The sequence below is a fragment of the Ceratotherium simum genome, chromosome 20 (assembly GCF_057802395.1).
Source record: "Ceratotherium simum simum isolate JZ-2026a chromosome 20, ASM5780239v1, whole genome shotgun sequence".
In the NCBI taxonomy this organism is placed as follows: Eukaryota; Metazoa; Chordata; class Mammalia; order Perissodactyla; family Rhinocerotidae; genus Ceratotherium; species Ceratotherium simum.
In genome coordinates, this window is record NC_141919.1 from 61,816 (window position 1) to 89,211 (window position 27,396).

At 38.4% G+C, this 27,396-nt stretch overlaps 1 long non-coding RNA gene across 3 annotated transcripts; it reads left to right on the top strand.

Annotated features, from left to right (window-relative positions):
* On the top strand, positions 1 to 26,710 carry LOC147914317 (uncharacterized). 3 transcript variants are annotated; one of them, XR_015555335.1, is made up of 4 exons: positions 1 to 18; positions 16,994 to 19,990; positions 22,416 to 22,586; positions 22,904 to 23,591. It is a non-coding gene; the product is annotated as an uncharacterized LOC147914317 (long non-coding RNA). The 3 variants fall into 3 exon arrangements; XR_015555334.1 differs by lacking the exon at positions 1 to 18 and adding an exon at positions 25,311 to 26,710 and having other exon boundaries at positions 16,579 to 19,990; positions 22,904 to 22,990; XR_015555333.1 differs by lacking the exon at positions 1 to 18 and having other exon boundaries at positions 16,579 to 19,990; positions 22,904 to 23,596.
* Positions 26,711 to 27,396: the final 686 nt, after the last annotated feature.

Genomic DNA, 27,396 nt, shown 5'->3' on the forward strand with positions numbered 1-27,396 from the left:
CAGTGGACCCAACGATGGGTGAGTTACTGAGCTTTTATTCTTTAGCACCAGTAGGGATATTCTGTCCATCATGACATCTATATCATGCTGTCTTGATGACCAGTTTTATGAACTCTTGATTGATAGTATGGCAATTCCTTCTCCCATCTTTTTTTTTTTTAATTCTACAGTTTTGGCTTTTTTTGTTTTTTTGTTTTTTTTTACTATTCTTGGACCTTTGCCTTTTGTATAAAGGTAATAATTAGTTGTCAGTGTACTCAGAAAAACCTTGGTGGTGGAAATTTCTGAGGAGAAATGCATTGAGTGTATAGATTAATTTGAGAATTGAAATGCTTACTATAGTGAATGGTAGTATCTGTGAACATAGAATAAATTTCCATTTAGCTCTACAAATTGCTGTGTTTCTTGCTCATGTTGATGGGTCAAGGGAATCAATAAATTATTATCTGTCTTTCTCACTGAAGTACTTGAGTAATTTAAGACAGATCAAGCCAGAAAAGGTGAAGGTCAAAACTTGATCTTCTAATTAAATGGCATATGGCAGACAAACCCTAGATGAGTGTCATGCTACAAGAGACACTCCATTAATTACCCCTAAAGTGTTCTAAGGTTCTCCATGTACCTCTGAGGCCCACATAAGGCTCCAGAGGAGAGAGTTCTAGGTATTCAGGGACGTGGGGTCTCAGGAGGCGGCAGAGGCATTCTGAGTCTGGTGGGGCTAGCAAGTCACGGGGATGGTGTGCCGTGAGAGTGAATTTTCTTCTGGTCCCTTGGTGAGTAACAACAGGGAACATTTATAGGGGATTTAACTGTGTATCAACCACCATCAGTGCACTTTATACCTATTGTATAAAACCAATCATTAATTAATTGTATCAAGTTGTATCCTTCTGTACTCCAGGACACACTTATGATGTGAGGAATATTATTATTCACATTGTAGAAATGATGAAACACTTCAAATAACTTGCAGAACAATAATCAGTTTCTGGAGGTGCAGCTATCCAAACTCAGAGCTCTGTTCCCATAGCCTGCATTTTTTCCCAATGGCCTCAGAGTGTGGGAAGGGTGGCCTGAGAAACGAGCATCTAGTTTAGTGGGGCTGTGTGTTTGGTGGAGGCCAAGGGGGAATAGCAGGGTGAAAGGCCCTGAGTTCCCTTTACCCCCACTAGGCTGACATGAGGTCTCACACTGTTCCTGGACATTCCTGCTGACTGTAAACCAGATTGCTCAAGGGAACAGGCACCACCTGGGCATCAAGAGACATGCTCCCCATGGCTGCATTTTTTATCATCTAAATTGCCCAGAAGAGCCTTCTTTTCCATATACCTCCCTGGGCATCTTGCAATGGGGAAAATACTTCTGACATTGTTGCTTCCTTCTCCCAAATTTTCTTCTCTCTTGTACTGGAAAGGTACATATCCTTAAGTAATTCAGTATTCTGGCAAGTATTAAAACTTTGAGAAAGGTGCTTGAATATGCATTCCTCTGCAACTCGCTCTTTTTTTCTCTCCAGATTCCTTATGTGAGAATCCTATCCTGTGTTCTTTATTTTCTCTCCTGTATGGTATTCTAAGGTAGGCATACATAGATTATCAGCTGTCAGGTTATTTACGTGTTTATTTTGATCATATAAAGAGGGGTGCTATAAGCTGTGTGTACAAAATGACCCCAAAATCTCTTCCACAACAAATGTGTCCATTGTCAATTCTTTTATTTTGTTCCTGTTAAGCATAGAATCTGAGAGTGTGGAGGGCTGGGGAAAGTGTGTTAAGACAATGGAGGGAGCCTGTGGGTGAACAAGCTAACTATGATAGCAGACAGACGTCATGCCTGCCCTGTACATGTGTTCACGGACACATCCCAGAAAGTTTCTCTGGCGTGTTTATTTGAGGATGAACTGAGTAAAAGAGGGTATTCCTTATCTATTGCTGTATAATACTATTACCATTTACTTAGTGGCTTAAAACAACCCAGTTTCACAGAGGTTAGCCTGGTCGTCTCCAAGACTGCAGTCAAGGTGCTGGCCAGAGCAGATTTCTTTGTCTGAAGGCCCCAAATGGGGAAGGATTCCGCCCGAGCTCACCGGGTTGTTGTGTCCAAGCTCACTTCCTTGTGGCTGTTGGACTGAGGGATTTGATTTCTTCGTGGCTGTTGGTCATAGGCTGCCCACAGCTACTTGCCAGTGTGGACCCCTCGACATAGTTGCTGGATTCATCAAAGTCTCTCACAAGATGGAGGTCACAGCCTATGTGATGGTCATGGAAGTGATACGTCATCACACTTGCTGTATTCTCTTGGTTAAAGGCAAGGGGCAGGTTCCGCCTCCACTCACAGGGAGGGAACCACAAAGGTTGTGAACAATAGGAGGTGGGGATCATGGGAACCACCTAAGAGTCTATCTGCCACAGGGGTTGTATCAATTTCCAGCAATGTATAAAGCTTTGCCTTGTTCAACAGCTTCTCAAAATTTAGTATTGTCAGAATTTGCCAAACTGTTGGGTGGCAATACCATCTTATTTTAATTTTTTAAAATAGAAATGCAGTGAAGCTTATTTTATATATTTATTTGCCTTTTTGGTAAATGACCAACTTCTGTCTTCCACTTAGTGTTCTATTTATTTGTGGGTGTTTCTCACTGATGTTAGAAGGTCTTTATATTTTCTGAGTATTCTTTATGGCATCCGGAATATTGCAGATACTTTCTGCCAGTCTGAAACTTGTGACTTTTTGTTTTCTGTAAGGAAGATATTTTTCCTTTCAATGTGGAAGAGTTAAATTATCGCCTCCTGTTGGGGTTTGGTTTCAGACAATATTCATGAGGAAATTCTCTTATTCTTTTTACTAAATGACTGAAATATTTGTGTTTCATGTTTAAGTCTTTAATCGCTCTGGGATGAATTTATTGTAAGGTGTAAGGTACAAATCCGTAGTGTTTCCATATGGATATCTGATTGGTCTAGCTACTTTTTAAATATCCGTATTTCTAAGCTGTTCTGCAGTGCCACCTCTCTCGTGGGATACCTGTGTCCATTTTTCTCTCTTCAGCTTTCATTCGGTTGTTTGTCTCTACCTTGCCAAACAAAACTTCCTTAATTTATTTTTATTATAAATCTTACTATCCAGTACTTAAGTTTCTTCATGTAATTACTGCACAAGAGTGTCTCTTGTCTTTTGGCAGGCCTTTGTTCTTTGATATAAGTTTTATGTCAGCTTATGAGGGTCCTCAGGAAATCCCATTGAGGTTTTGGCTGGAATCACACTGATAATTTGTGTAGAATTGACATTTTTTATGATTTTGGCTCTTCCTATTGATACTTGTCATATAAATCTCCATTTATTTGCTTTTCCTTTTCTCTCTTGTGAGTAAGTTCACCTTTTGAAATGGTGAGACCATGGTATCTGTTTCCCGCAGGGTAAGTTATAATAGAAGTGGGGCTATACTTATTTATATTCTTCAGTCAGTTTGACCCCAAGTTCACAGTATTTCAAGTTGCTATTGAACATTTTATATATTTTAAATTAAATAGTACTTTATTTTACCAATTACTTAATTACCGAGTACTCCTAATCCTATGGAGTTAAATTATCTTTTCTCACCTCATTGCTATGTATGTTCCCTCTGTAAAAACCAACAAACTGAAAAACATGTGGCTGTAAATACTAAGTGTGTTTCTAGGGCCTTGATTCTTTTCTTGTGGGCTGTTTTGTCTCTGACTGCACCTACACCATGTTGTCTTGATGATTCTGGCTTTCCAAGCCTTTATTGGTAGCTAGGCACATCCTCCCAATGTATTATTTTCCTCTTCAGAGATTTTGTTAGTTTTCTCGTGCTCACTTTTTTTCTTTCAAATAAATATGAAAATCTAGTCGTCAGTGTCCTCAGTCAACCTGGTGGATATTTTAAGTGGAAAGGCATTGAATATATAGACCAAATTGAGATATGAGATGCTTCATATATGGAATCACCTTACCCATTAACATGGGCCTGATGCCCATTTAGTTTTGTACATTGACAAGTTGGAAGGACATCTTTAGGTTTGAGGGAGACCAATAAAAGTCTCCCTCTCTTCCCAGTGGGGTCCCCTAAAAATTGAAACACATTAAGGGAAGAAAGTAGATGAAGTTCCAAATGTTTGAAAAAAAAATGTCTCATTGATAAAGAATGCATGGGATACAACATTTAGCTTTGGATCACAGCTGATTTTAAACTCCCAGAACTTAAAAAGTTCTGCTCAAACCTGAGGCCCTCATGATGCCTGCCAACCTTCGCAAAGTTGAATGGGTTGGTACTTTGGTCTGGCCACCTTTGCTCCTGGATAGGTGCCCACTTTGCTCTATCAGCCTCATCTGTTCAAAGACCCTATACTGGGCGTATCACAAGGTGCCCGGTACAATGGGGAATAGGTTGTGTGGAGTGGAGGAGACAGAGGGCAGTGAGAAGCACTTCAGTATGTGGGACACGTTAGCATCAACTCATTTAGCAGCAATACCCTTAGTAACAATGCCTAGAACATGGCCCTTTAGCAACAATGTACTTAAAAATAATGCCTTTACCAACAGCATCCTTAACCCCTAGCAACATTACCCTTAGTAGAAATGCCGCTTGTTACAACTCCCTTAGTAAATCGTGGCTCCTTAGCAACAACAGCCTTAACAACAATCACCTAGCAACAAATAGCTTGACCTGAACACCCTTGTAAAAAACTTGTCCTTAGCAACAATCCACTTAGCCACAGTGCTCTTAGCAACGAGGTCGTTAACAAAACTGGTCCTAGAGACAGCACTCATAGCAACAGTATTCTTAACAACAACGCTCTTAGCAACACTGTCCCTTAGCAACAATACCCTCAGCAACAATGTCATGCCCTCAGCATATCACGCTTAGTTAAAACTCCTCAGCTTTCGACACCCTTGACAAATAAGGGCCTTAGTAAAATCTTTTATACCAACAATATTCTTAACAAATTCCAGTCCCAAATTCTCTTAATAAAATTGTCCCTAGCAACAACACTCAGCCACAGTGTGCTTAGCAACAGTTACCTCACAACAGTGGTCATGGCAACAGTGCCATTAACAACAGTACCCTTAGCAAAACTTTCTTTGCAACAGCTCCCTTAACATTAACGCCTTTAAGAACAACATCCCTTTTAAAAGGCCCTTAACAACAACTCTATTAGCCATAACACGCTTGGTCACAATGCCGTTAGCAACAACGTTAGCAACAATGGCATTTCTTTTAAAGCACAACCCTGGCAACATCTTCTCTTAGTTTTCTTCACTTTCTTTCCAGGATATTTTCTCTCAATATAGGATTCTGATTTGAGAGTTCCTTCCTTTCAGCACTTTAAAAATGCTTTTCCAGGGGCTGGCCTGGTGGCATAGCAGTTGAGTTTGCACATTCTGCTTCGGAGGCCTGGGGTTCGCCGGTTTGGATCCTGGGCGCAGACCTACTCACCGCTCATCAAGCCATGCTGAGGGGGCATCCCACACAGAAGAACTAGAAGGACCTACATCTAGGATATACAACTACGTGCTGGGACTTTGGGGAGAAAAAAGAAAAAGAGGAACATTGGCAACAGATGTTAGCTCAGGGCCAATCTTCCTCAAAAAAAAAAAAATGCTTTTCCATCGTCTTTTGGCCTCCATACTTTCTGATGAGAAATCTGCCTTAACTTCAATCTTCGTTCCCCTATATGCAATATGTCGTTTTTCTATGGCTGCTCTCAAAGTATTTTCTTTATCTTTACTGTTCAGCAAATTGACTATTATGTGTTTGGATGTGGTTTTCTTTGAGTGCATCCTGTTCATGAGTTGCTGAGATACTTGGATCTGTAAATTTATATTTGTCTCCAAATTTGGGAAGTTTTCAACCGTTACTTCTTCAGATATATTTTCTGCACTAATCTTTGTCTCCTCTCATTCTGAGATGGATGACATAGTTTTAGATCTTTTGATGTTGTCCCATGGATTCTTCAGGCTCTGTTCATTTTTTCAATATTCTTTCTTTGTTTTCAGGGTGAATAATTTGTCGTAATCTGTCGAGCTCACCAACTCTTTCCTCTTATCATTTCATTCTCCTATTAAGCCCCTCCAGTGATTTTTTAATTTGTGTTGTAGTGTTTTTAGTTCTAGAATTTTCGTCTCAGAAATGGATAAATAGCTTGTATTTAATTTCTAAGAACAACTTTCTGTTCCATTTATTTCAAGAGTGTTTGCTCTCACACATCTTGGAGCAGGTTTATAACAGCTGCCTTAAAATTTTTGTCTGATTGTTCCAATATTTGGGTCATGTTCTTATGGTTGCCCTCTGTTGATTGCCTTATCCCATGATAAATATTTAGGTTTTACTGGTTCCTTTTATGCCTAATGATTTTTGGATTGTATCCTGGACGTTTTGAATACTATGTTATGAAACTCCAGGTCCTATTTAAATATTCTGGAAATTTTTGTTTTAAAAGTCAGTCAGTCTGGCAAGATTTAGACCACAAGTCCTTACCAGGCTTCTGCAGGCTTTTGTTCCACTATTGGTTTAGTTTCCCAAGGCTTCACAATGATATTCTAGTTTGCCCCAGCTGTGTGCCTCCCAGATGCTAGTCTGGGACCTAGGCAGCATCTACACCACAGTTCAGTTCTGAAATCCTTTGCTCTACTTATTCCCATTGTTTTCATGCATGCACAGCTTAGAGATGAGCTTAGGACTTGATAAACACAGGCTCTTCACAAACACAGTCTGTGTGTTCCTCCACACACACTCTTGTTCACAGGGGTACCCTTTCCTGGTTGTCTGGGTAGAAAGCTCTGTGTCACACACCTCTTGCAACTAGGCTTACCTTGGAGACATGCACTGAGATAAAAGCCTGTGGGGCTACCACAGATGGCCTCACAGCTCCCACTGTCTCTTTTTGGTGTAGGCTGAGGAAAATCAAGGAGAACTTTTCTTCACAGAGACCTCCTTGTTGCCACTCAAGAGTCTAAAAGGTTTCACCCCACAGGGGCTATCTCTGCTTCAACAGTAGAGAGATTTGGAGGCTCTGTCTCATTCCTGGTATTTGAGAGGCCAAAGGACTCTGCCCCATGAGGGCTGTGTCCACTATACTGTTTGGAGTGGTGGGGGGAGCTTCCATATCTTGCCTCGTGCTAGGGTATCGAAAGGTTTGCTAGCCTTTGAAAGTCAAAACAATTCCATACTGTACAGAACCCCCACTCCTGGTACTCTGAACAGAGATAGTGGGGTTTTATTGGAGCTTCCCTTGTGTGTTTTCAGTTCTGGTTCAGGCTGTTCTAGAGGTCAAGCCCGGATATATAAAAGGAAGAAGAAGGAGGGAGGTGGAGGAGGAGGTAGAGAAGAGGAGGAGGAGGAAGAAAGGAAGGAAGGAAGGAGGGTGAAAGGAGACAGGAAGGAGGGAACCAAGTCAACACTAGATAATCCTTTTGGAGTCTACCTGCTCTTATGCAACTTTCACAGTCCTCTGATACTTATCTTATGTATTTTATCCAGAATTTTTGTTGTAATCATTAAGAGAGATAAGGTGGAGTGTGTTTACTCCGTCTTAACCAGATTGGAACTCTCCAACTGAGATATGTGGAGCTGTGCACTTTCAGTCTGTCCATGTTGAAATGTTGGAACAAGTGATTGATATGACCAAAACACTCGGAAAAAACATCAAAGCAGTAATTCTAATTATACCATCTATTATTCCTTTTAATAATGTTTAATGTTTTCATTTCAATAAAATTTAATTTTCACACACACATATATATATACACATATACAGAGAGAGAGAAATAGTATGTAAAAATGTATTAACAGGAGAATGCAGTGTTATTTAAAATCACAGTACACATGCTCAGCTCGTACTGTTGTAATTATAGAAAAATCAATTACCTCTTTGTCATTAAAGAGGATTTGATTTTTTCATAGATTTTATCTTTTACTCAGCTACTCAAAACAATATTAAGCTCTCTTCTAAAATGTACTTAGTAGAGGTTTATTTCTTTTCTTTTGTCTAACTAATAGCTTATTATACAATTGAGATCTTTGAATATCGGGAAAGATACATGTCAAAATTGGTTGTGAGGGCGCGCCCGGTGCCGCAGCTGGTAAGTGGGCACGCTCTCCTGCGGGGACCTGGGGTTCGCAGGTTCGGATCTCAGTCTGCGCGCTGACGCACCGATTGTCAAGCCATGCTGTGATGGCGTCCCATATAAAGTAGAGGAAGATGGGCACGGAGGTTAGCCCAGGGCCAGTCTTCCTCAGCAGAAAGAGGGGGATTGGCAATGGGTGTTAGCTCAGGGCTGATCTTCCTCACACACGTACAAAAGATTGCTTGTTATTATTCTGTCATGTTAATATTCTTCTGCTATCTGAAATCAAAGGGTCTCTGGTCTTTATAGGTATTAATGGAACCTATTTGTCTGCATTATTACTTTGAAAAAACAAAAAATAAAATTTTTTTCATGGTGTTAACTTTTAAAGAAAGTTTAATTGGCTCTAATTTGTCTGTTGGAATTCAATGCAGTTATTTTATATGTAACATCTTTTAAAAGTCACTGTTTTCATTGAGTGTGTGTGGGCCCAGATAACATTGCTATGATAGTCTTCTTTTGCACAGCGCTGAAAAGCTCTGATTATTACGTGGGAAAGGAGTGAGCCAGCACAGTCTTTCAGAAATTAACCAGGCTATACCCCCTCTGCTGGTGGGTGAATGGAGGAAGGCTGCGGCCCTGATTGATGCCTCTGCAATTTCTTAGAAAATATGGACACCCTAGAAAATTACTCTTTTTGACCATACTGCCAGGTGCCTGAAGTATCTATATCTCTTTACTGAGCTACAACTTGGATCAGACAAAATGGACCGTCCTTGATGATGTTCAGAAACAAAGAAAGCTTTGAGGAGAAAGATATGGTTCTTAAGTCCTAAAGGGCAAGCCCATACTCAGAGGAGATTCCTAGTGACAGAGCCCTGTGAGTATTCCTGTAGAAGTCCGTGTCCACCAGGCTTCCTTGTTTTTATTACAAGATATGGGTCGTTGGAGGAAACAAACTAAGATCGAAAAGGTAAGACCCAATCCTAGAGATACTGTTTGTGCCGTGGATACAGCTGGAACTGAAGCCTGTTCTTGAGCATTCTGTTATGTGAGCTAAAGCCAAGTTTGAAGTATGTCTTTGCCGTTTACATCCAGAAGAGTCCTGGCCATGTTTACTGAATGTACCTATTCTCTGAAAATTCAGGGACATTTATATGGTGACCTGTTATTTAATTTTTCAATAATATACATGTCAGTTTCAAGAAAAGGAAACAAACACTAATAGCTTTCTTTCTCCTAAAAGTTATCCAGAATTTAAAGAAATGAAGAAACTAAACAGAATAAGTACATTGAGTTTATATCTAGTCTGGTCTATATTATCGTCTAGTCAACTATTAGACTAGCAAATATAGTCTCCAGAATGGAAAAATATAATTGTTTTTGGGCCCAATTTATTTGGAGAAAATTATGAAAACATGCAGGCCATCAATAACACTGATAACTTATTAAATGGACAGTCTGGTGCCAGGTGTTACTATGGTATATTATTATACATTATTGTTATATATGTCATATAATTATATATATGTAAATGATATGTTTATTTTATAATTCCCTATCTTGTTTTTATCCATTGTGTTTTATCCATGAACAGGCAATTATTGTCTTACTGTGTATTTTGCTACATTTTACCTATAAACCTACTATCCAACATCTTGCACACAAAAGTTGACTTTTCTCCCACTTCTTTCCCTACATCTCAGAATAATCTCGTAGAGACCATAGGTCAGATAGTCTTGGTGCTAAAAGGATTACAAGAACAATTGTTTTATTCAGCTCATCTTTGTGAATACAAAACCCTAAATCTCTGAAGTGTTTTGTGTCTATTTCTAACATTATGTTCCTGAGTTATTATTATTTCATTATTAGTTCTGAAATTAAAAACTTGACAAGGTATTGAATAGCTATTGCAGAATACTCCGTGAAGAACTACCATTAAAACAGCACTTATTTTAGTTGTATTTCATCACCTTATTTTGCAGGTCAGTGCACCGTTTCTTATTTCTTTGAAATGATTGCACTTACCAGTTCAAGAAGAATAACTATTATCAAGTTAATTGCAGTCCATATATTCATCTTTTGGTGAACTTAGGTTGAGAATTTAGCACTGAATTTCAAAAGATTCAGTTTTTATCTTTTAAAAATATATTTTATGTAATAAAGAATTTTATTGTCCTTGATTAAGTCTTGTAAGTCTGAAGCTTTCAAGACAGGAAAGAGACAGGATTTCTGAGTTAAAAAGAACATAAGGATTGAGAAAGGAAATACTAATGTTGTTTTTAACTTTGAGGAAGCCAGTGAGTTAAGACCGTGAATGTGAAGACTGATAGTGGATGTAATGAGAGATTAGCATAGGCCAGAGACCTGTACTAAGTGCTGTATGTAGTATAGGATGCTTCAAGACCATCCCCATAAGGCAGTTTGCAAGTTTTGGGAAACAGGCAAAAGGCTAATTTATTTTTTCGATTCCCAAGTTCATAAGAACGACGAGCTTTCCAAGAGACTACAGTCAACTACGTCTGGCTCTAAGAGAAAAAGTGCTCTAAACATTACTTAGTTTGTTCTTTCTGTAAACCCTTCAAGAAGGCAAGACTGAATTAGAGAATTGTGGTGAGTTCTTTTCAGAATGTGTGTGTTGCCTGTAATGTCCTTATCTAAGAAGTCACCCCACAGTGGTGGGCCCTGCCTGCCATGTTTGTATCATGTATTCATGCCCAACACCTGAGCTGATTAGTTTAGAGGGAGACAAGTGACCAAGCTGGGCCAGCCACATTTCTTCTCCAGAACTTGGGAATTGGAATTGACGGATACTCGTCTGTCCTCACAGGACGCTTTTTTTTTTTTTTCCAGCTTTACTGCCGTATAATAGACAAATAAAATTGTAAGATATTTAAAGTGTACAACATGATGATTTGACGTACATATACATTGTGAAAGGATTCCTCCCCCGCTATCCAGTTAATTAACACATCCATCACCTCACGTATTTTTTGGGGGGGGTTGAAAACATTTCATTTCTACTCTCTTAACAAATTTCAATTATACAATACAGTGTTATCAACTATAGTTATCATGGTATACATTAGAGCCTCAGACCTTCTCATCTTATAACTGAAAGTTTGTACCCTTTTACCAACCTCTCCCTATTTCCCCTACCCCCCAGCCCCTGGCAACCACAATTGTACTCTCTGTTTCTATGAGTTCAACTGTTTTTTTTCTTTTGAGATTCCTTATAAGTGATACCATGTGGTATTTGTCTTTGTCTGGCTTATTTCACTTAGCGTAATGTCCTCCAGGTTTATCCATGTTGTCACAAATGGCAGGATTTCCTTATTTTTAAGGCTGAAAAATATTCCATTGTGTGTATATATACCACATTTTCTTTATCTTTTCATCATCTATGGACACTTAGGTTTTTTTCCATACCCTGACTGTTGTGAGAAATGCTGCAGTGAACATGGGAGTACAGATATGTCTTTGGGATAATGGTTTTACTTCCTTTGCATATGTACCCAGCAGTGAGATTGCTGGATCATATGGTGGCTCTGTTTTTAATTTTTGCGGAAGTCCCATACTGTTTTGCATGGTCGTTGTGCCGGTTTACATTCCCACCAACAGTGCACAAGGGTTCCTTTTCTCCACATCCTCACCAGCACTTGTCATCTCTTGTCTTTTGATAATAGACATCCTAACAGGTGTCAGGTGATACCTCTTTGTGGTTTTGATATCCATTTCCCTGATGATTAAGTGATGTTGAGCACCTTTTCATGTACCTGTTGGCCATTTGAGTGTCTTCTTTGGAAAATGTCTATTCAGGTCTTTTGCCCATGTTTTAATTGGGCTGTTTGTTTTGTTGCTATTGAGTTGTATGCATTCCATGTACATTTGGGGTATTGACCCCTTAGTGAATATGTGGTTTACAACATATTGTCTCCCATTCCATAGATTGCCTTTTCATTTTGTTGATGGTTTTCTTTGCTGTGCAGAAGCACTTTAGGTTGATGTAGTCACACTTGTTTATCTTTCCTTTTGTTGTCTTTGCTTTTGGTTTCGAATCCAAAAAAATCATTGCCAAGACCAGTGTCAAGGAGCTTACCCCCTATGTTTACTTCTAGGAGTTTTACAGTTTCAAGTCTCATGTTCAGATCTTCAATCCATCTAAGGTTGATTTTTGTGTATAGCGTAAGATAGGGGTCCAGTCTCATTCTTTTGCATGTGGCTGTTCAGTTTTCCCAACACTGTATATTGAAGAGACTATCCTTTTCCCATTGCATATTTTTGACTCATTTGTCAAAAGTTACTTGACCAGGGCCGGCCCCGTGGCTTGGTGGTTAAGTGAGCGCGCTCCACTGCTGGCGACCCGGGTTCGGATCCTGGGCTCGCACCGACGCGCTGCTTCTCCGGCCATGCTGAGGCCGCGTCCCACATACAGCAACTAGAAGGATGTGCAGCTATGACACACAACTATCTACTGGGGCTTTGGGGGGAAAAAATAAATAAATAAAATCTTTAAAAAAAAAAAAAAAAGTTACTTGACCATATATTCATGGGTATATTTCTGGGCTATCTATTCTGTTAGATTCATCCATGTGTCTGTTTTTATGCCAATACAATACTCTTTTCATTACTATAGCTTTATAACATAGTTTGAATCAGAAAGTGTGATGACTCCAGCCTCGTTCTTCTTTCTCAAGATGGCTCTGGCTGGCTGGGGTCTTTTGTAGTTCCGTACAAATTTTAGGATTCTTTGTTCTATTTCTGTGAAAAATGGCCTTGGAATTTTGATAGGGATTGCATTGAATCTGTAGATCACTTTGGGTAATATGGACGTGTTAACAATATTATTTCTTCCAATCCATGAACAGGAGTTATCTTTCCATTTATTTGTGTCGTCTTCAATTTCTTTCCTTGACATCCTATAGTTTTCAGTATACAAATATTTCACCTCCTTGGTTAAATTTATTCCTACATATTTTATTCTTTTGATCTTATTGTAAGTGAGATTGTATACTCAATTTCTCTTTCTGATAGTTTGTTGTTGATTTATTAAAATGCAACTAATTTTTGTATGTTGGTTTTGTATCCTGCCACTTTGCTGAATTTGTTAATTAGTTTTAATAGTGTTTTGGTGGAGTCTTTAGGGTTTTCTATATGTAATATCATGCCGTCTGCAAATAGGGACAGTTTTACTCCTTCCTTTCTGATTTGGATGGCCTTTCTTTCTTCCTTCCTCCCTCCCTCCCTCCCTCCCTTCCTCCCTTCCTTCCGCCTATTTGTATTGGCTAGGACTTCCAGTACCACGTTGAGTAAAAGTGATGTGAGTGGACATCCTTGCCTTGTTCTTGATCTTAGAGGAAAGGGTTTAAGCTTTTCACCGTTAAGTACGATGTTAGTTGTGGGCTTGTCATATATGGCTTTATTGTGTTGAAATACGTTCCTCTATACCCAGTTTTTGAGAGTTTTATCATGAAAGGATGTTGAATTTTGGCAAATACTTTCTCTGCATCTATTGAGATGATCATATGATTTTTATCCTTGATTTTCTTAATGTGATTTATCACATTGATTGGTAGACATTGAGCCATCCTTGCATCTCTAGAGTAAATCCCACTTGATCATGGTGTATAATCCTTTTAATGTACTGTTGAATTCAGTTTCCGATATTTTTTGAGGTTTTTTGGATCTATGTTTATCAGAGACGTTGGCCTACAATTTTCTTTTCTTGTAGTGTCCTTATCTGACTTTGGTGTCACACTGATGCTGGCCTCATAAAATGAGTTTGAAAGCGTTCCCTCCTCTTCTTTTTTTTTTGGAAGAGTTTGAGGATTGGCATTAATTCTTCTTAAGTGTTTGGTAGATTTCACCAGTGAAGCCATCTGATCCTGGACTTTTTGTTATTGGGAGGTTTTGATTAATGATTCAATCTCCTTACTAGTAATTGGTGTGTTCAGATTTTCTATTTCTTCACGACTCAGTCTTGTTGTTTGTTTTTGGAATTTGTCCATTTCTTCTATGTTGTGCAATTTGTTGGTGTATAATTGTTCATAATAGTCTCTTGTAGTTCTTTGTATTTCTGTGATGTCAGTTGTAATGTCTCCTCTGTCATTTATAGTTTTATTTATTTGTGTCCTCTTTCTCTTTTTCTTGGTTAGTCTAGCTAAAGGTTTGTCTCTGTTGTTTGTCTTCTCAGAAAACTCTTACATTGATCTTTTCTATTGTCTTTTTAGTCTCTATTCCATTTATTTCTAATCTGATCTTTGTTTTCCTTTCTTCTACTAATTTTTGGCCTTAATGGTTCTTCTTTTTCTAGTTTCTTAATGTGTAAAGTTAGGTCATTCTGTTGAGATCTTTCTTTCTTAATGTAGGTGTTTATTGCTACAAACATCCCTCTTAGAACTTCTTTTGCTGCATCCCATAAGTTTTAGTGTGTTGTGTTTCCATTTTCATTTGCCTCAAGATAAACTTTGACTTCTCTTTTGATTTCTTCTTTGACCCATTGTTTGTTCAGGAGCATATTGTTTAACTCCACATATTTGTGAATTTTCCAGTTTTATTCTTGTAATTGATTTCTAATTTCATACCAATCTTATCACAAAAGCCTTTGGCTGGTTCTTTTTAAGAACCCCAACAGCTTGAGATTCCTCACCTAATATTTTCTTCATGATATTAATAAAATATAAATGCATTAGATTCATTAGCTAATTGTTAGAGTCATTAGATTATCATTCATTTATTTTATTGTCAGTAAATATTTACTAAAGAGCTGTCATATGCCAGAAATTGGGCCAGTTGCTGAGAATTCAAAGATGAAGACAGAGCTCTTGGCCTAGTGTATTTCTCATTTTAGTGATGAGTGTATTAATTCAATTTCTGTTAACAGTGTTTGATTCCCTTCCCCCCAGTATCCTGCCTGGATGCTGGTGATTGTGTTCTTTTATAGTGAAACTACACTGGATCCCTGTTATAACATTAGTTATTGAGCATGAACAATGAATTGACTACTGACAATTCTGTAGAGCAGAATTTACTATTAGCAAAATTGGAGTCCACTAAAGGGAGATCAGTTACTAGAATGTCAAAAGGACTAACCAATCAAGATTCCTCATAATAAGGTGATACAAGGCCTTATATTATGAAAATTATATTATGTTGAGTCTATAATATGACTCTTTATTGTTCTTAACACTACTTAAAAACATAGTACAAGAAAGTGTAATGATTTTGGCGCTTTTACCTTTCTAGCTTCTCATTGTAGTTTCCTGATTGGCTCCAACTACCCTTCTGACCCCTTTAAACTTTGGGTAATCCACTTAGATTCTCTCTCCCCTCCCTGTCCTTCATAATTGCACAACTACTGTAATCTACATGCCCATTCCCTACCTCACCCACTGAGTTACTAACTATTTTATCTCCCTGTTTTACTTTTCATAGCAATTACCCTTATCTGAAATGATCTTGTTTGTGCATTTAACTTATTTCCTGTCTCCCACACTAGAGTGTAAGCTCCATTAGAGCAGGGTCCTTGTCTGTCTTGTTCACTGCTGTATCTCCAGCACATAATAGGTGCTCAAAAACTATTGTTTGAGTGAGTGAGTGGAGGAATGAATGAGTCAAGAAAGATTTGCTCTGAGGGATACAGACAGAAAACAGGTCATGACTTCAGGATACTAACTATCCAACTGAGGAGACAAGAGGTCTACATATGAAAGGGTGTGATGTGCAGAACAACTGATAGGTGACTACAGTGGGTGATCAGGGGAGAGAGCTGTTGCTGGGGATGGGCCCAATCAGGAACAGCTGCAGAGAGTACATATAACTTGCAGACTTCTCCCACGAAGCTTCCTGAAAGCTGAGATCTATACATGAGTGATTATCTCTGCTTGAGAGACCAGGCAGTTCTGTACAGAAGAAATGTCCTCCATGACCCTGCCCTCCCAGCCTCTCTAAGTACACTCCAGTTCCCCATAAGTAACTCTTTCCCAGGGACTTTTGCATTTGCTGCCTCATTGATCTGGCATGTTCTTCCTCTAGAGACAAGTTGACTCCTTATGTTCCAAATCTCACCTAAATCACATTCTCTGAGAATATACATCATCTGAAAATTTCTGTCTGTGCTTTTAAAATCTTTATAACTAGAATGGAAGCTCCATGGAGCACTGAATTATTGTGTCTTGTGCTTTGAATTATTCCCAACACCTAGCACAGTGCTGGGAACTGCGTTAAGTTTTTAATAAATGAATGAATAAATGACTTTGAAGAATGGACTTTGGGGAAAGTGGTGCAGGCAGGAGGAGACTGATGGTAGAAAGATGAGGACATACAAGGAGATGAGAGGGCAGAAGTCAAAGCTTAGAGATAAGAAACAGCTTGGGTAGCCTAGAGTAGGAGCAGCAAGAATGGGAAGGGTGGAGGATAAAGCTGATTACCTGGGAAGGATTGTTCTTAGGTGAATCTCACTATCCTATGGTCTCTTTGGGGATTGGTTCTCACCCATGTCCAGATGGTAACAGTTGTGTGTGGCATGTTTACGGAACCAGCTCCACATTGGGACTGGGAGCTTCTCCATATGTGCAAACCACAAAGTTAGACCTGGCAAACCTCGTTGGAATCCTATTTCAGCTTTATTTCTGCCTAGTGACAAAGACGCAGAAGGGATGTTAACACGGCTCCAATGCCCTATGGTAATCAGTGGGTCTAGTTTATGTAATTAGGCATAAGTAGTTGCTAACTGCTCCTTTTCTCTAGTATTTGTTTTACAGTTATCCTAATGTCATTTCTTTCCTCATGATGTTAAAAATATTTAGTACGCTTCAATTGTATTGCAGGTATGAAGATGTTGCAATGGCATCCCCTCTTGTCTGCAGTTGGCAGATCTCACTAATAGTGATTGCTCTCTCTACAGGGCTGAACAGTCATGAACTGAACAGGAATGTTTGGAGGATAGTTGTGATGCTGCGTAAAGGGCGGTACAGCGCTTGAGGTTCCACTTCCACTCAGTATTCAAGATGGTCAGCTTCAGTTGGGATTTTTGGGGGTGATTTCAATGGGCTCTTGTGGTAGATCAGCCATGCCATTGTTTGACAGTAACTTGAGCACATGTCAGGGCATTATTGCTGTTCGTTATCACATTCTGCAGCTATGTGCATGGAAACTGCTTTGCAGGTCGTCCTGTATCTTTTCTGTTGCAATGTAGTTTCTAATTCTGCATGGCCAGGGACTGTTTCTTTTGTTATTATTGTGTTTTTTTAAATGACCGCAAACAGCTCCCCGAAGAGATATTCTTGAACGGCCACCAAGGTGGGTAAGTTTCATTATCCTCATTTTACAAATGGAGATACCGGAGCTCTGTAGAGATGCATTTGCTCATCCAGGGTTTCCAAGCTGGCTCTTCATAGCAATATATTGTCTTCATAGAGCCATAGACTATCCACTGGAAGGCACTGCAGTTGTCAGTGGACATAACTCTCTTCCAGTATGAATTCCTTTTTCATATCCTTTGGTTCTTTATTAAATATATTACTTCTAATATGATGTCAACATTAGCATATATTAAAGAGGAAACAAAGAAAAACAAAAAAATATTTGGTAACAGAAAATGGCTTTGTTCCTTGGGTTGAAACACTAAGTTCTTAACTATAAGTTGTCTATATACATAAACTCTGTGAATCACCCAAACGAAGCCCTTCTGTGTAGATCCAAAAATGACAAGTATAATTCCAGTGGGCAAATGCAGTGAGAATCCCCATAACGTGCATTAATAAAAGTTTCCTGAAATTTACTTTAAGGAATTTTGATCTAATTTTAGATATACTTTATTTTTCAGACTATTTGAGGTACATGAATGATGCTCTTCATTTAAATAATACTAATCTACTTTTTCTGATTATAGCGTAATCCATGCATATTATAGATAATTTAGAAATTCAAGATAGAAAGAACTTTCTATGCATCTGTGTATTTTGTACACTCAATAAATGGTGGTTGTTTCATATATCATTAAATATACTTCGAGATATTTTTAATGGCGCCGTGGCATTTCAGTGTAGTGGTGTATGGACTTGTAGGCTGTTTACACTTTTTCACTGTTATAAGCATGAATGGGTAAAAGATTCATGCTTTTTGTGACTTCAAGATTCTTTCCTCAGTGATAAATCACCAAGTGGAAATTCTTAATGAAGTACGTGCACATTTTAAAGATTTTGATAATATTGTCAAATTGGCTTCCTGGAAATTGCCTCTAAAAGGGTAAAGTGGACACTATCTCAAGCCATCTCTAACACTAGATGTTAACTTTTGTTTTTTTTTCTACATATTAATTCATTTTATGGAAAATAGTATCCCTGTTTCATTTTACTTTATATTTTTTGGATTATTAATTTGGCTGAAATTTTTATGTTATATGTGCTGTCTGTATGTCTTCTTTCTATGGTACGTTTTGGTACTAAAAATTGCATTCATTCCTATTATTTTGCGGCAGCTTATCCCCAGCAATAAAAGTATGCATTGCTGCATACTGGCATCATAGCGGCTGTGCTTTGGATTTCATCCCGGCCTTGGAGAGTTGACAAAGTAGTGATCAGAAAGGCTTTGCTAAACCCAGTGTGATGTTTCAGCATTATCTGTGGTGTAGTCACAGCAATATCATAGGCTCTACAGTACCAAATTTGGCAAATGTACAGATATCTTTTTGTGTGTTGGTGAATAAGTATCAGTAGTGGATCAATAATAGCAGAATCTGTCAGAGGACCCTCAGATGCAATTACAAGATATTTATTGTACCGCTTTAAGGAGATTTTTCTGGCAAGCTAGAATACATTCTATATGCCTATTTAAGAATATAATATAAGTGAACATGTAACTCATTTCAGTAGACCACTGAACAGTGGGAGCTATAGAACATCACATGGAAGATAAAGTTAGTCTCTTGATATTGCCATTAATATGAGTACGTTGCATTATGCAACAATATATTTGCTTGCAAAGTTCATGAAATAAGCAATGAAAATGTAAAGATATTATAGAATCCCTTGGACTGTATTGCTCAACTTACAGGCCAATGTTAATTTTATCCATATTAATTAAAGAAATCAGTTTTTTATTACGTTACAAAATTATTACAAAATGTGAGAAAGCAATGCTAAAAATTACAAATCAAGAAGCAAAATCACGTGTATTCCAAATGGAATTGCAAACTAACTCTTAAATTACTTAATGTTAAACCTCTAAAATGTGGTTTTGTCTAGTGAATTAAAATTTTACCAATTATTTCCAATAGCAAGTAAAAGTATTAAAATGTACTTAATATCAATTTTCAACTCTTAGAAATGGGAAAAAATTATGATCCAGGAAAAACTGAGACAGTGTTAGCTTAAGCTTTCTTTTAAATAAGTACAAAATATTTTCCCCATTCATATAATTGTTAATTAGGCTGCTTTTAAAGAAATCTATATTTGACTTGATGAAAATGGATTTGGAGCATCTTATACGATATGGAATAAAGCAGTTAAATGTAAACGCTTATTTTAAGAGATAATTTTTGATGAATACTTTTCTAGTCTGCTGTGGTCACAGAGGACCTATTAACGTAGTTGGGGCTGTGACAGAATTAGAGGAATACAATTGGTACGGCATGCGGAGCCTCCTGGATTCTTTCTCAGTTCCTGCTTCATCCTGTAGGGATCACACTTAGCCTCTGCCCAGTACAGTCTCCCGTTGAACAGTCTTCCATGTGATTTTGTTCCAGAAGTTCTCGCCCTGGCAGAGATGTCTAAGACAGGCAAGTTCAATTCAGATTTCCCTTTGCCTGCCTTCTTCCCCCTCCACTACGGCCGGCCCACTTACCCTCACCAAGGTGGGGCAGGTCCAGGCTGCTCACTGCCCAACGACACAGCCCGTGAAGGTAATCATGAGAAATTAAAATTGGTCACATCTTTCAGATAAAAGCCGTGTCAATCATTATTTGACTATTTTGTAAAGTTGAAGTGCAGTTTTAAAGGGATAGAAAGGTGGCAGTGGTGATTTTAAAGAGTTTGAAATGGCCAAAATGTAAAATAGGGTCTTGCTAGGTCAGCTCAACTTGGTTGAGTACGTTCCTCTCCTGTTCTCAAATTTTAGAGAGAACTGAAGTCTAAAATGTATCCTTCTTCTAGTTATAATCCAAATATGTGAAAGTGAAAAGGAATTAAAGTGAGTAAACAAATTCTTGTTTTCTTGCTTTCTTGTGTTCAAGTTGAAGTTCAGGTACAGAATTTACCCTGCCCTCTTATTTGAGAGGTAATGGCAGTCCCTGACTTGTGGATGGCATTATGGCGCACTTTTGGCAGGGGCAGCCTGGGCTGCCTAGAATGATTTTGGACTTTTTCATCTTGGAAGTTGGGTTAATTCAGAGACGTGTCTCTCAAGAGCCTCCTTTTTAAGGAGTCCAAAGTTAATAGGACAAATGAAGTCGTAACTGCTCTGGCTCCGCAGCCATTAAATGCAGAAATTTATCCAATTGCCTGCACCTAGAAGAACTAAACCAGGCAACATTTTGTTCCCCCAACCCATTATGAGGTGTTGCTAAAGGTTATTTCAGGAAGTCGGTGGATCTTAGTGCCGGAGGGAGATGGAGAGACTCTTCTTGGTTTTAGCATTGGCAGGATTCCCGTCTGTATTATATGTCAGCCTCCACCTCAGACAACTCGCCCAGCAAGAGGTTCCTTTGACACTGTAAATTGACTCCATTAGGATGAGCTCTCTTTCAGAGAGTGGCAGTTAAGCTGTCACTGTCTGTCTTCTGGCATAGTTTAAAAACAGACTATGGTGGCAGCTCTAACTTCTTTCCAGTTCAAACCTCTGAACTTCCATTTCCCCCTTTTTGCTCCATCTTTCTGGCACGTTAGTACTGAACTGGACACCAGCTCTAAGTAATGGCACAGTTAATGTTCCGAGTCCTCGAGGGCAGGCGTTTGCGCTCTTGTGCCTCAGTGCTCTTTGAATGCTGTTTTACTGTGGAGTTGCTTAAGCCGTTTCACTCATAATCCTGAGTCAACTTGGTGTTGTGTTCTGAGTCCTGAGTCGTGTGGTGGAACATGACTGGATGCTTTCCTCAAACTTAGAGGACTGTACAACCAGAGAGTACATTTTGTTGTATGTAAGACAAAGAGTTAAATTAAATTGCAGACTTACAGACTTGTATTTCTTTTGCTGAAGAGCTAGATTGGGTGTGAGACCCAAGATCTGTCTGTGCTGGCTCAGACACTCCTCAGCCACGCGAGGATTAGATACTCAGAATCACCAGTTCAATCTGATAAATTGTATTTACATATAATAGTGGTCAATTCAGTTGATGAAATCTTTCTCTCAAACTTATTGGGTTAAGCTTTTACACTGATGGGATTTTTAAAATTTTAAATACCTATTGTTTAAAATAACACTATCCACAGATTACCATTAGTTTATTTATGGAAAAATAAAGTTTATCAAACAAAAATAATCTTCAGTTTTGCTTTATTTTTAAATCTCTAGATGTAATTTTTTCTTAATTTTCTTATTTTAATATTTCAAATTTCTGTAGTGTTACTGGAACCATTTTTCAGAGATGAAAGTGTCTTTGATATTTACAGTAATTATGTTAAATTTGGGTTTATTAACTATTAATACACTAAGAAAAATGCTATTCCTCTGTTGATAAGAAAAATGAGAGCCTATTAACACCGATTATTTTTATTACTCCAGTTCATTAGTTTTCTTGGATAATCAGATCAATATTCAACATATAAAATTACTATTTTTCGTAGGAATGATCCATTGTTTTCTAATTAGTGTCTCGAGGCTCTCCAGGCTGCACACCAAACTAGTTACCATCTTTAAAATAATTCTTTCTGATTTGCAGACTTTTGCACAACAAGCATATAAATATGTAAGACCTTAAATATTATTTTGATAGGGGCAGACAAAGCTCACCTTATCACATAGATAGCCTGCATTTTTCCTGGCACAATGCCATGTGAAATATACACGATACTGCAATATAGACTATAGCTGTAAAAGCCCAAGTGACGCTTCAGTAGAAGTAAATAAATCTTGGCATATTGAATAATTTAAAAGAGTAATACCTGTGAAAAACATTATTTAAATGTGTTTCTTATGATTTTAAAAGTTCTTTTAATAATAGATTAACATGTATCTTCACTATTTGTGAAACAAGGACATGCATTCAGTTTGTCCTTCAGCATTCACAGACAAATCCTGTGGAATTATTATGTGTTATAAACCCATAGTTGCTAAATAAATGAACTAATCAATATCCTCTTGAAAATAAACCTCTTTTTATTTCCATGAAGCCTCGTGATAATTAGGAACCTGAGTGGCAGAGGAGAGTGGCAGATGCTGACAGGGAAGATGCAGGTTATAGAGGAAATTCACCCAATCCAAGGGCATGCAGACCTGGCTGACGCGGCTCTTTGGGCTTCAGATTTACTGTTCAGTCCTGATAGGATCCTTGAGCAGTCACGGTATGTAGGAGATGGAAACTGGTCTACATTCAGCATCGCTATGTGCAGGACATAGTGTTTATTAAAGAAAGTAATAGGAATGGGAGAATGTTAAAACATATAGATTGATAATTTAAAGTAATTGAGGCAGTAAGCCTATAGGCATTTTTGTGACCTTTCTTCTTATATATTTTCATACAGAAAAAAATATTTCAAACAGAAAAAATTACGTATAGAATTGTTTGCCACGACACTATTGCATATATTGGTAACATTTTATCATATTAAATTTTAAAGAGAAAAATGAATTGTTATTCCTTATGTTATCTGAGTAAAAGCTAGGAGGAAAAGCAAGGGGAGAATGGCAGGAGTGAGTCCAGGAGAGACGTGGAAGGGGGACGACCCTGCGGGACTTGCAGGCACAGGTGAGAACTTTGGGTTTATGATAATTAGCTTGTATGCCACTGGATGATTCTGAGTTGGGGGTGGCACAAACAGGCTCCCATTTTAAGGGATCACTTTGGCAGCTCTGTGAAGGGCCCAGGGAACGGGGTGAGCACAGGACAGACTGGGAGGTTACAGGCCAGTCGGAGAGAGAGGGACTGGTGGGTGGCAGTTCCAACTGGTCTCTTTCCCGCACTTTGTTCCTGACATTCCAGACTGCATAGTTTCTAAGGTGGGTGACTGAGCGGTTTCCTTGACCTTCTCAACAGAATGTGATGCTCAAGGCCTGTCCGTGGGACACATCTCCTGAGGGCTGAAGGGCGGACAACAGTGCTCGCTCAGCTTCACCTGTGGTTATGGTTGTGGGTGTGGTTCAGTATAGGGTTGTTTGTGTGGCTTTTTGATCAGTGTCTGCTTTCTCCATCTTGGAGTGGACTATAATCTTCACCAGAATTGGGAAAATTATTTGTGTTTTAACTCACTGGTGTGTCCCTGGTTCTAGCACAGTGCCTGCCGCCTCGAGTTTCCTCAGTGTGTTTTCATATGGGAGTGAGTGTGTGTGAGGGAGGGAGAGGAGGGGAAGAGACAGACACTGGGGCGGACCAACGCGCATTGCAGAGAAACTGGACAATGTTTCCTGTGAGTGGAACGCCTAGAGCCTTGTGAGCTGTTCTTTTCTACTTTATCAAGTTACAATTATCACTTCATAAATTTTCTTATCGAAAATGTTTTACATGCTTTTTCCTTATGACCAGAGCAAGAATTGTTTCCTGGGAAAAATTTAAATGTCTCACAACAATTCAAGTATTATATTTAGTACATTTCTTTTCTATTATTTATTGAAAATATACCGGTATTACTGTCTTATACAAGGGAGGCCCTAAAAAAAGTTTTGTTCTTTGAAGCACTGGGACCTTAAAGTATAAGGGACAGAAGCCACGTTTTCATAGTTCTGTTTCTTGAGCATCCAGCCCAATGGCATTGTGGTGATGGGACAACAATGACCATGGGCACATGTGTCTGCTGACACAGGGACTCGCTTTCTCTCTAAGCCATGTGACTTAATCCCCACAAGGTGAGAATTTCTTTAAAGGAGTTTATATGTTTTTTACATGGGAATGTAGTCCTAAGAAGATACCAAATTCTTTCTCCTACATTAAAAATACATATGAATGACTTGTATTTTTGAGTTTCCATGAACAAAGATCACATGCATCCTGTTACTAAGGAGAAAAAACATCATTTTGAGCCACCAGAAATCGCCAGATCTCCTTTAACGATGTTGACTAAAAATAGTGTCTTTATTTAGTGTTCATTGCGTCTATATTTAGTGTGTATATTTTTAGTATTTGTCATCTTGCTTAAAAAGCCTCTGAATCACTCTTAAAAGAGTGTTTCCCAGAGTTTTTAGAATTTCTCCACAAAGCAAAACATAACAAAACAAAGTATTGGAACTCAAATAGGTTTAGGGAATGTTATGACACATATGTCTATCTTGGATAACGTGAATAAAGCCTCTGTCAATTTCCAGCTTTAAAAAAAATTAATAAAACACTAACTTTTTGCTTTGCTTAACCCAAAGTTTTCCAAACTTCTTTGACCACAGAATTTTTTGACAAAATGATATTCTTTATTGTCCATTTTGATATTGCTCTACAAAATCACAGCACAGCATCACTAAATTACTGTGACCTGTTAACTGGAAGAAGGTCATAAAATGGAAGTTTCACAGCAGTATAAAGAGAATGAATGAAAATATAAAAATGTTTACTTTTTGGATTATAGACAGTTTTCAGATTATGTTAATTTTAAATAAGCAAGTCTACCTGCTTTCATATAGTAATTCTACTTTTAAGCCATTTCTGATAAGTCATTTATTATCGTGAGAAAAATGTAGTAACAGTTTGTCACACTGGAGGTTAAGACAGAGTTTCCTCTCAAGGCTCCCTCAGATTGGAGAAGATTTTAAATTCCATGCTTCCGTGAGATGCGTCAAATCTCTGAGCAGCAACCTCCGTGCCTTCCCAAACTTCAGGGGCTTCGAAACGTTAGCTACCAGCTGTCATTGCTTAGTTCTTAGGTCGTTGTGACCTCTAGTAAGTCTTCAACAGACTCAGTTCACTACACAACTAAGGTAGACCACTTTATGACTGAATTGTGTCCTTTCAAATTTCATATGTTGAAGTCCTAACTCTCAGTACCTCAGAATGTATTTGGAAATAGAACCTTGAAAGAGGTAAGTAAGGTAAAATGAGGTCATATGGGTAGGCCCTAATCTATTATAATTGGTACCCTTATAAGAGGAGGAGATTAGGACACAGACATGCACAGACTGAGGGGCAACCATATGAGGACACAGCGAGCAAGTGGCCATCTGCAAGCAAAGGAGAGAGGCCTCAAAGGAACTAAACCTGCTGACACCTTGATCTTGAACTTCTACCCTCCAGAATTATGAGTAATAAATTTCTGTTGTTTAAGCCACCCACTCTGTGGTATTTTGTTACAGCAGCTCTGGAAAACTAAGATAACCACTCTTAGGGGAAAACAATTTATGTGCTTTGTTATTCAAGTAGGATAATTTTAACACTGATGACTTCTACCTTGAGATTATAAAAGGCAGTGAAAAACATTATGATAGAGTGTATGAATTGTGTCCTTTGAAACAAAGCTAGTTAATAAACACTTCTCAGCCGTAGGTGATGCTGTGTGTCTCTCTGGACAGCAAGGGGATAGGAGTGGATGGGAGAACCTGCCTTCACACAAGCAGCTTCCTGGGTTGCCCTGAGCCTGACAAAGAGGGCTACAGCTTGGGCACTAGGAAGGCAGCAGCCACACAAGGCCTGAGAGCCCATAACTAAATCGTGAAGGAAGAATATTATTAGCCAGGCCCAGATGCATCATTTCCTCCCTTCACTGCTCTTTTGTGAAAAATTCTTCCAAATACATATATTTGTCCCCAAATGTAGTGTTGGGTACTTTCCCTACTAGAAAGTTAGTGGAAAATTTGTTTTTTATCAAATTTTTTGTTCATCTCTTTTGGGTGAACTTTCATGGTTGCAAAGTCACTCAGGAAAAAGTTCATTTTCCCAATACTTCCTCTGCACCTGTGACCCCCAAAATTTTGTCTGACCTACAATTTCAGGGAACTCACCACCCAAGTGAACAGGTGCTTGAATGTGACATGATGCTCTCGCATCTTCTCTGTGGTCTCCCTGTGAATTGTCACCTCGCAGCGTTAAAGCATCTCCATGAGAAGCCCTGCAGGGGCTATTCTCAGTTCTGGGTGTACTGTCTCCTGCTGGTTTCTCTGAAGTGCCGAGAAGCTGTCCTCTCTATGCAAAAAACTGTTCCCACAAACTGCATTTCAATGATTTGGCTTTAATTCTCAATTTGTTTCTGTTCCTAAGCTTTTAAGGCTTTTTACCAACCCATAAAAAACATCTTTGAAAAAAGATAATCCTCAGATGTAACATGCTAAGCTTTGACCTAGTAAGTCTTTAAGACTGATGTTTTCCGAGGAACAAACCTTCTTCTTTGCTGTGCAATAATAGAGGATCAATATAAAAATAAGTACACAAAGTGAAAAAACCAACAAAAGTATTGGTATCTTCACAGCTAAATTCTTAACATATTTTCTGATATATAGGAAAAAGGAAAATTGGCAAATATTTTAAATAAGTACCAATATTTTAAAAAATAACTGAGCCTAAATCTCTAGATTTACCAATTTTATGAAATAAATGAGAAAATAACATTTTATAAAATTTTATGAAATAAATACAATTTTGTAAAATTGGTAAATCTAGGCAACAAATGACTTGCCCAAGTTATAGACCTAGTAGGTGGAAACCAGAGGCCACATTCTACAAAGTAAATGTATTGACACTGTAAATAGGTATGTGAAGTTACTAGTGTAAAATTGTGGTGGAAATAAACAGGGCAGTGATCGTCCTCCCGAAGTTTAAGAGCGACACCCGCACTGAGACCGCTGAGTTGAAGTGGTCATTGGAAACAAATGGGGAGATTGTGAGCACACAGAGAGCAGGTGGTGCTGGCGTTAGCTAAGCATTAGGACTGTGTCATGTCTTGGAAACGTGTAATATCATTTGAGGACATCACTATATTTTAAGGAATAAAATAATATTAAGAAATGTAATTTTGCCAGATGGCATACTAGGAATATTGCCAAGAATTTGACCTATTTGTGAAAAATCCTCACATGATTGTTAGTGAGTTAAAAAATAAAATAAACCCTGCAAACGTAATGCAAGCTGTTACGTGCAAAATAATGTGCTGGTTACACAGCCCTTTGAGAGGTGAGTGTGAGTCCAGTGGCTCTCTCCTGGTTTGTTTCCTTCCTCAAGCCCGATGGTTGCAGGTCTTTGTT